Source organism: Solanum stenotomum, chromosome 1 (genome assembly GCF_019186545.1).
Source record: "Solanum stenotomum isolate F172 chromosome 1, ASM1918654v1, whole genome shotgun sequence".
In the NCBI taxonomy this organism is placed as follows: Eukaryota; Viridiplantae; Streptophyta; class Magnoliopsida; order Solanales; family Solanaceae; genus Solanum; species Solanum stenotomum.
This window is the reverse complement of record NC_064282.1, coordinates 60,318,700-60,327,791: the sequence shown is the minus strand read 5'-3', so window position 1 is coordinate 60,327,791 and position 9,092 is coordinate 60,318,700. Positions and strand designations below refer to the sequence as shown.

The window sequence follows — 9,092 nt, the reverse complement described above, 5'->3', positions numbered from 1 at the left end:
TATATATGTACTTTCAGAAAAAAATCATAAAAATCAAAGGTGTATTATTTTTAATGGCGTTGACACTCGTTACTATATGCTTCTCAATTTTAATTTTGAACATCATTGCCCTTTGTTTGGTTGAAGGATATGGGTCTAGTAGAAGATCAAAAGTTGTTGCTGAGGTATAGATTCCATTTCTTTTATATGCTTAATATTCAAAATTTAAAAGTTTATATTTGGATTTTTAGTTTTTTGATGAATAAATTATTATAAAGTTAGTTTATTTTTGCAGACTATTCATGAAGGTATTTATGATTGTGTGGATATCTATAAACAACCAAGTCTTCTGCACCCAATACTGGACAAAGAAAGAATAAAGGTATAAAATATGTCCTTGCTTTAATTTGTGGTATTTTGATATTTCACTTCAATAAATTGTTTTCTACGTTTTGATATATCCAAATTGTTCAAGCTATGTCCCTTGGGGACATCCGATAAAATTGGAACGATACAAAGAAGATTAGCATGGTTCATGTGCAAGGGATGACACCCACAAATTAAAAAATTGTCTAAATTTTTAATCAAGTGAATTCGAGTCATCAATATTTAACTTGGGCTATTGGGTTTTCTTGGATCTTTTTATTCGATTTTTGGGATGATTTCATAGTTCGACATGATATTAGAGACAATCCCATTTCCATTCTTTGTTTTCTTTTATATTGCATATTTGTATTGTATTATCATTCTCCCTCATTTTACTTATTATTTTTTTATTGATATTTCATTCTTATTTTATACACGGACATTTTTGAAATATCAGATGACAATTGCGAAGGAGTTAGAAAAACAAAGGTTATTGAAAGCTAAGCAATTGCAGAAGGATGATAATATTTATTTTAAAGCAGAAGAGTATTGGCTGAATAAAAAAAGGTTGTCCAATTGGAACTGTCCCTATTCGACGAATGACACAAGAACAACTCCAAAGCGCCAAAGATGCCTCCCTAAACTTGGCAAATGAATACCTTGCTGACAATACTATCGATGTAACTATTTTTTTTTTTTTAGTTATTTCTAATTACACATATTTATTAGAACTATTATTAATTTACAAATTTGAGTCCATATAGTTATTAATCAATTTATACTTTGATTAATTTTATAAAGAACTATTCAGTTTTCAGGGATTAGCATTAAAGCATCTCCAGAAATAAACAGATTTACAGGTGCCTCAACTATCATTACCTTGTATAACCCACTAGTAAATGGACTAGGCCAATACAGTTCCGCAACAATATTTCTTCAAAGTGGAGAAAATGCAACGATTATTGAGCAATTACAAGCTGTATGGATTGTAAGTGTTTTTTTTTTTTTTTGTAACAACTGCAAATACACCTAAAGAGCACCTAATCCAATACAATCGTCTTCTAGGAAGGGTATTGTGAGTATTAGGTCAATAATAAGCTAGTTACAAAACCAATCCCTCTACAAGTTTATTATAGAGTTCGAAATCTAAATAAGCCACAAAAAGATAAAAGTGACCAAAATAAGTCACTATTCTAGTAAGTAACTAAAATAGGCTTAGTGAAAGAAAAAAATTTCGTTTTATGAAATATTCCAAACGTTTTCCGTTAGTCTCATAACGTGTATATTTTAATATATAACGGAACTATTTCTTACACTTTGTAAAGTGGAAGTTTTTCTTACACTTTATAAAGTGGAAGTTTTTTATGTTTTTTAATTTTATTTCCCTTAACTGATTTTTTTTATTTTTTCAAATTTTTAGGTATATCCAAAACTATACGGTGACGGACGGACTCGATTGTATACTCGCTGGACAGTAAGTGTTTTAATTAGGAATAATTTATCATATCCTTACTCAATTTAGTTAATTGCTTATAATAGTTTTTGTTGTGTATTAGGCAGACGTCCACCAGAAAACTGGATGTTACAATACAATTTGTTCAAGTAAGTGTCACACCCCTTTTTTCGGCGGAAGGGTTTTTTCATTTTAAGTGACGTTATTGATTAAGGGATTATTTTATTTTTTCAGAGTCGCCACTTGGAATTGAGTTATGGTGTTCCAAGTCACCTTTTGTTTAATCCCTAATCATAAGGAAATGACTCTTTATTTGGTTTGCGAATCAGAAATTCGGGTAAGGAATTCTGTTGACCGAGGGGAAGGTATTAGGGATTCCTCGAATCTCATGGTTCTAGCACGGTCGCTTTTATTGACTTATACTTATCTTGATATATTTTTTGGATAATTTGTGTCTATATGCCATGGTTTGCTTATTTTTAATTGTTGAATTTTTATTAGTTTTAAACCGGATGCATAACTGTATTCTCGGTTTTGACATTTGGAGACATAACTGTCTTCCCCTCTCGAGTTCATCACACCTCATAATCTCAATTTACACTTCTTGGTTTGAATTAACAAAATTAATTATCAAAATAATTTGGTCAAGGTGCGTAACCGCATCCTTGAATTTATTAAGTATCTCAAAAAGATGTGGAACCACATTCTTAATTGAGATGAAATTTAATTATTATTACTCATATAATGTATAATAGAGCCTAATAAATACCTATGATTATATTAAAATAGTCTAAAATAGATAGAGACATCAAAATATTATAGTGTTCAAAATTTTCCTATATTTCAATTACCCCCACTCGACTTACTAAATTTTATTATGTTGAATCTTATCATCTTGACGCAATTATGCTTCCAGATATTAACAAAACAGAGCATGGTTAATTTATATATATACTTTTTACTATTCTAAATCTAAATAATAAATTTTGAACAAAACAAACATATGAATTAAAATCACGCTTCAACTAATGATTAATGACACATGTTGACCTATTTTATTAACAATAAAGTAAAGAAAATCTTAAGATAAAACTTTTATTTTTTGTAAGTTATTAAACCAAATCTAATAATATAATTAATGAACCCATAAAAGGCCCTTTTTAGAGAAAAGATAAAAAATAAAAAAAAATCTTTAGTATTTATACTAAATTTAAACTAATATTATCTACATGTCATATAGAATAACAGGAACACTTTGTTTTATTAATTTTATATTATTATTTTTATTTGTTGTTCTTTGTAAGTTTTTTTGTTTTGTTTTTTAACGTTCTGTATCATATATTTTTTTTTTTTTTACATTCTGTTTTTCTTCTTTGCTTTTTATTTTAGTTTTTTTGTTGTGCTATGTTTTTGTTTCTTTTTTTTCCTTTTGTTTCATTATTTTTTTCGTTGTTCTTTTTTATATTTTTTATAAATTTTTTTTTTGACATTCTGTACATTTATTTTATTTTTCTTTTTAATCTATTTTAATTTAATTTGTCTTCGTAGCTTCTCCTTATCCTAACAAGTTTATTATTATTGTTTTTGTTAGCACCCAAAAGAAGAGTTCACTCAAATTAGTAAGACACGAACATAACTTGTAATGTAATCGCTTCGATCCTGAATGAACCTCGCCACCGTAGGAATTCGGTAAAGATGTTCTACTATCCATAGTTGAAGCAGTATGTTGCATCCCTCGAAGAAACGTTTCCCTTTCTGGAGACAGTCAGAGCACGGTAGATATCAGCCAAAATCATAGGGACGTGGTATAATTCTTTTTCTCAATTAATACATTCACTACCCCGGTCAAAAGAATGTTAATCTTTCCTCATCTCCTTGGAAAAACCATTGTTCCTAAAAAATCTACCATAAAAGCAAAACGTCTATGCTCTTTTCATGTTTCAAAACTTCCCTTGTTGTTGAGTGTCCTTCCAAATTTCTTGAATCCGTCCTCCTTTCCATACCTATCATACAAAAACTGTAATGAGATCCAACCTTTGTCTAATGATTGCTCCTTGACTTTGCAAATGTTCAAATGTTGAAAAAATTTGTTGATAGATATGCCCCTTGGGGCTATAAGCCTCTGATGATGTAACCTCACTCCAAACCCGGTAAAGCCAGCTATTTCCTCCAAGGTTGGGGTCATTTCAAAATTCGAGAAACGAAAAACATTGTTGGTGGGATTCCAAAAGGACAACAGTGCTTCGATCACATCTCTCTTAGGTTCCACTTGCATGATTCTAGTCAAGAAACCCAAATATTTGAATATTATGCCTTGTTCTATCAACCCCATGTCATTCCACCATGCCCACAACTGCAAGGGAGTACAATCTACAACCTGAAGTGGTACATTCGAATCTCTTTTCCTTTTCTGACACTTTCCACGACCAAGATGAAGCATGTTGTGCCTATGAAAAAAGATGCAAGGTCAAGAAATGCTTAATTTATGGACCTCTTATATTTGGGAAAGGGAAAAAAAAGATGTGTTAAACTTATATAAAATGATACAAAGTATTTTTCAAATAAAAACTTTAGGAAAAGGAAAAAATAAGCAACTTGTATTTATAAAGTGAATAGAATTTAAATATTTGTCACATGAAAAATCAGATTTAGAGCAATGTGGACAATAAATATCTAATTTATTTGAAAATTTCTTTTGATAAGCTACTTATATTCTCTCAAACAAGTGTTTATTCTACGAGTCCAATTGCAAAATAATTTCTAGTAAATGCATCTATAAAATCAAGGTTTAAATAATAATTTTCACTAAATCTATTATTAGGAGTGATTATTACAAATTTTAATTTCAAGTGCTTGTAGATAGATCAAAGACATGTTGAAGACGACATACTTTTAATATGACTATGATTAATACTCCGAGTCAATATAAGGGTTATATATATGGTTTAATAAACATTTTTTTTTTGTGTACAAATAGAAAAGAGAGAGGGGAAAAAAAATCTCGAAATTAATTTTTCTTAAAATTATTGAAAATTCCAGCATATTATTGGTAGGCACACCTATATATTAAAATCTACTTTTATTTAGAGAATAGATAGCTATATATATATATATATATATATATATATATATATATATATATTCATTTTTTATTTTATTTTATTTTACATTTTTTATTTTTTATTTTTAAATTTTTTTTTTTAAAGAAAAATATAAAATCTTAAAGAATTTATTTTAGAGGGAACCTAAAGCCGGTCAACAATCGAGGTCTTCCACATAATATTTTACAAATAACACATAAAATTCACATGTTAGTCAAGAAGAGGGTCTCCTGTCCTAGATGGACCCAACCCCTGTGTCGAGTCCCATTAAGTCAAATGTAAATTATACAAATAAGCGGAGCCTACTAGGAATACGCTGGTCAATGTTTCAGTTTTACTAGGTTCGAACCTAAAAGAGATAGGTATCTAGACTGGCTTACTCGAGTGGACAACTCGAGCCAAGGAGGGGCAACTTATCGGTAGCAGCGCTATTCCGACTTCATTGCTGGTCCAATCTTGCCTAACATGTGTGACTAATATCCTTCACTAGGTGCCCAGACACTCCAGCTTTATCTCAAAAGAAATTGGGATGCATAACTGCATTCCCTACTACCCTATTTTTAGAGACTCAGATGGTGTATGAAGAGGACAAGTTATATACAATTCAACAATATCAAAGCGATAAATGAGTAACAAGTAGCACATTAGGTCATCAATACAATATATCCAATGAAATAATATAATAAAATAAAGTAAAAGTCAAATATACAAAGCTCGAATTCTGGTTAGCCCCAACAGAGTCGCCAGAGATGTCACACCCCTTTTTCGCGCATAGCGGCAGAAGGGTTTTTCCATTTTAAGTGACGTTATTGATTAAGGGATTATTTTATTTTTCAGAGTCGCCACTTGGAATTGAATTATGGTGTTCCAAGCCACCTTTTGTTTAATCCCTAATCATAAGGAAATGACTCTTTATTTGGTTTGCGAATCAGAAATTCGGGTAAGGAATTCTGTTGACCGAGGGGAAGGTATTAGGCATCCCTCGAATCTCGTGGTTCTAGCACGATCGCTTTTATTGACTTATACTTATCTTGATATATTTTTTGGATAATTTGTGTCTATATGCCATGGTTTGCTTATTTTTAATTGTTGAATTTTTATTAGTCTTAAACCGGATGCATAACTGTATTCTCGGTCTTTACATTTGGAGACATAACTGTCTTCCCCTCTCGAGTTCATCACACCTCATAATCTCAATTTACACTTCTTGGTTTGAATTAACAAAATTAATTATCAAAATAATTTGGTCAAGGTGCGTAACCGCATCCTTGAATTTATTAAGTATCTCAAAAAGATGTGGAACCACATTCTTAATTGAGATGAAATTTAATTATTATTACTCATATAATGTATAATAGAGCCTAATAAATACCTATGATTATATTAATTCAAGCACGTTATAATTCCATAAAATTAATTATATTTTTGTTACTTTGATTCATAGGTGAAATGGTGGAAGAAGGATCTAAAAGAGGCTGTACTTGAATATGTTGAATCTGGCAGCAAAATTATGAATTCTGACGCTTTCACCATAAATGGTCGGCCCGGACAATTTTACCCTTGCTCAAGTAATGGTAAGTATACACACCTAATTAAAAAAAAAGCTTTTTGTATTAATCGAATTAACTTTTTATTTGATCGATGGACAGGAACTATCAAGATAGTAGTGGAGGTCGATGGGAAGACTTATCTTCTCAGAATAGTGAACGTGGCAATGGGAAAAACTCTTTATTTTGGGATCGCGAAGCACAAGCTAATAATAGTAGCGATGGATGGACACCTTATTACAAATCTAGTATCAAGCATGGACTACGTCAAGTTAAGTGTACAACAGTCCATTGATTGTATATTGGAGGCGAATCAATAACCAGATTATTATTATATGCATGGCTGCGAGAGAATACGTCACTACTCGTCTCAGTGTACAATATGATAATACAACTACCACAACTATTTTAGAATACCAAAGAGATTACGTCCCCTCTACACCACCTTTTCTTCCTAATTCCTATTGTTACTATGATAAAAATCCTAATGGTAATAACAAAATTTGGTCTAATTCAGTTTTATACCTAGTACTTATATTTGTAATTTTGGCGCTTAGCTTCGTATTGTGCATATTGTTTTGTTTGCTTTAGGTGGCGTACAAGTGGAACTGTCAACCCCCTGGCCTAGATATTGTCCAAAAATAATTATAGAATTTTTCTTGTGCATTTTATTTTATATATATATATATATATATATATATTTATTTTTATTTATTTATTTATTTATTTTTTGGCCTTAATTCAAAAATGCTTAATCTTTTATATCTATGAAAAATTATAAAAGTTGACCTAGATATGACCACGTGGAGATGGTTATTTTCCATGATCACGGTTTGATTAAATACTAATATTGGATATTAATGAAAAATTACAAAAGTCAGCCTAGAAGAGTTACTTAGCTAAGATTCCAAACGTTTTCCGTTAGTTTCATAATGTGTATATTTTAATATATAACGGAACTATTTCTTACAATTTGTAAAGTGGAAGTTTTTCTTACACTTTATGAAGTGGAAGTTTTTTATGTTTTTTAATTTTATTTCCCTTAACTGATTTTTTTTATTTTTTCAAAATTTTAGATACATCCAAAATTATACGGTGACGGACGGTCTCGATTGTATACTCGCTGGACAGTAAGTGTTTTAATTAGGAATAATTTATCATACCCTTACTCAATTTAGTTAATTGCTTATAATAGTTTTTGTTGTGTATTAGGCAGACGTCCACCAGAAAACTGGATGTTAGAATAGAATATGTTCAAGTAAATAAGTAGTGAAATACGAGTAGATTATGCTTTCCCAAAAGTCTCCTCTCCACAATCTGATGACTAAGAATTGCAAATTCAGATCTACAAGGATCAAGGTAATTACTTATTAATTTGTCATGTCATATATATATGTTTATTAATTCAAATTTACCTTAAGTATCTTCTATTAATAATAATTGCAACACATACAGAGTATTATCTTCAGTTGGCCACAATGTTTGCTATTGGATTTTGGCCTGATACTCTTTTTAAGGAGTTGAGAAACGGGTCTGAGACGGTGCGATTTGGAGGGAAGGCATACACACCAGCTGGTGAAACAGTGAGTCCACCCATGGGAAATGGTCAATTTCAGGCTGACAATCTGCACCTCACTTGTCATATGCGCCAAGTCATGTATGGACTGGACATTGATCAAGAAGTTCAACCCGATGAATCGTTGGTTCAAACTCATCGATCTAGGTGTTATTGCGAAGGAAAGGAGAATAATGCTCGAGATGGTTACTGGGATTATAATTTCTTATTTAGGGGTGCTGGTAATTGCACAGATTCACCAATTACTTGTATGTAATTCATATCCAAAATCAAGAAGCTAGCATATACATTAGTTCATGGTATTGTTGCTCTTTTTAAAATGTCATTTTCTGAATTCATTTTAATATCAATCAAGTGGAATAATTGAACTCATCCTATCATTCTCATTACTCTCCAACACACACAATGAAGACGAATATATGATTCTAGTAGTTTTACTAGTTTAGAAATCACTTGCCTCAATTCAATTCAAGACTTGAGCCTTTCCTTTCTGAACAATGTTCAAAGTCATACAATCTAATTCAATCAGGTAATCACAATAAGATTCCCAAAATAACTACACCTAAATCATTCACTTTGAAAAATGGGTCAAATCAACTCAAAAACTCAATTCTGAAAATGAGTTTTGAATTCAAAAATATTTACTTGAAAACGTTATCTAAGGCATTTGGAACTCATTGGTGAAAACCATTTCGAAAAAGGAGTTAAAATCAGTTCACAGTCATCATTTTACTTAAAGATTCAAGTTCTTGAAAAATCTTGTCATGTGCCAATTAAAATCCGAGGTTGAAAACTTTGACCTGCTCCTTTAGGCCCAAATTTTTTCTGCCTACACATATTTAGTTGAACTGCCGCAAGTTGGCCTAAATGACATTTTTTTGGGTAATTTAAAAAATACTCCACTAATTTTGAAGGTAATTATTTAGATACATGCTAGTTTACAATATTATAAAATTTTAGTATGCCCAGATACATCCAATTATGTCTACACATTATGTATAATATATTAAACAAATTAAATGCATATAATCTTAGATTTAAATTGTGAGATTGCATAGCCTGTCTGTTAA

The 9,092-nt window shown here is 30.7% G+C and overlaps 1 non-coding gene and 1 pseudogene across 1 annotated transcript; both read left to right on the top strand.

Annotated features, from left to right (window-relative positions):
* Window positions 1–53: 53 nt before the first annotated feature.
* On the top strand, window positions 54–8,390 carry LOC125850099 (uncharacterized; annotated as a pseudogene).
* LOC125853983 (U6 spliceosomal RNA) lies at window positions 459–561 on the top strand. The gene has a single exon (XR_007445283.1). It is a non-coding gene; the product is annotated as a U6 spliceosomal RNA (small nuclear RNA).
* Window positions 8,391–9,092: the final 702 nt, after the last annotated feature.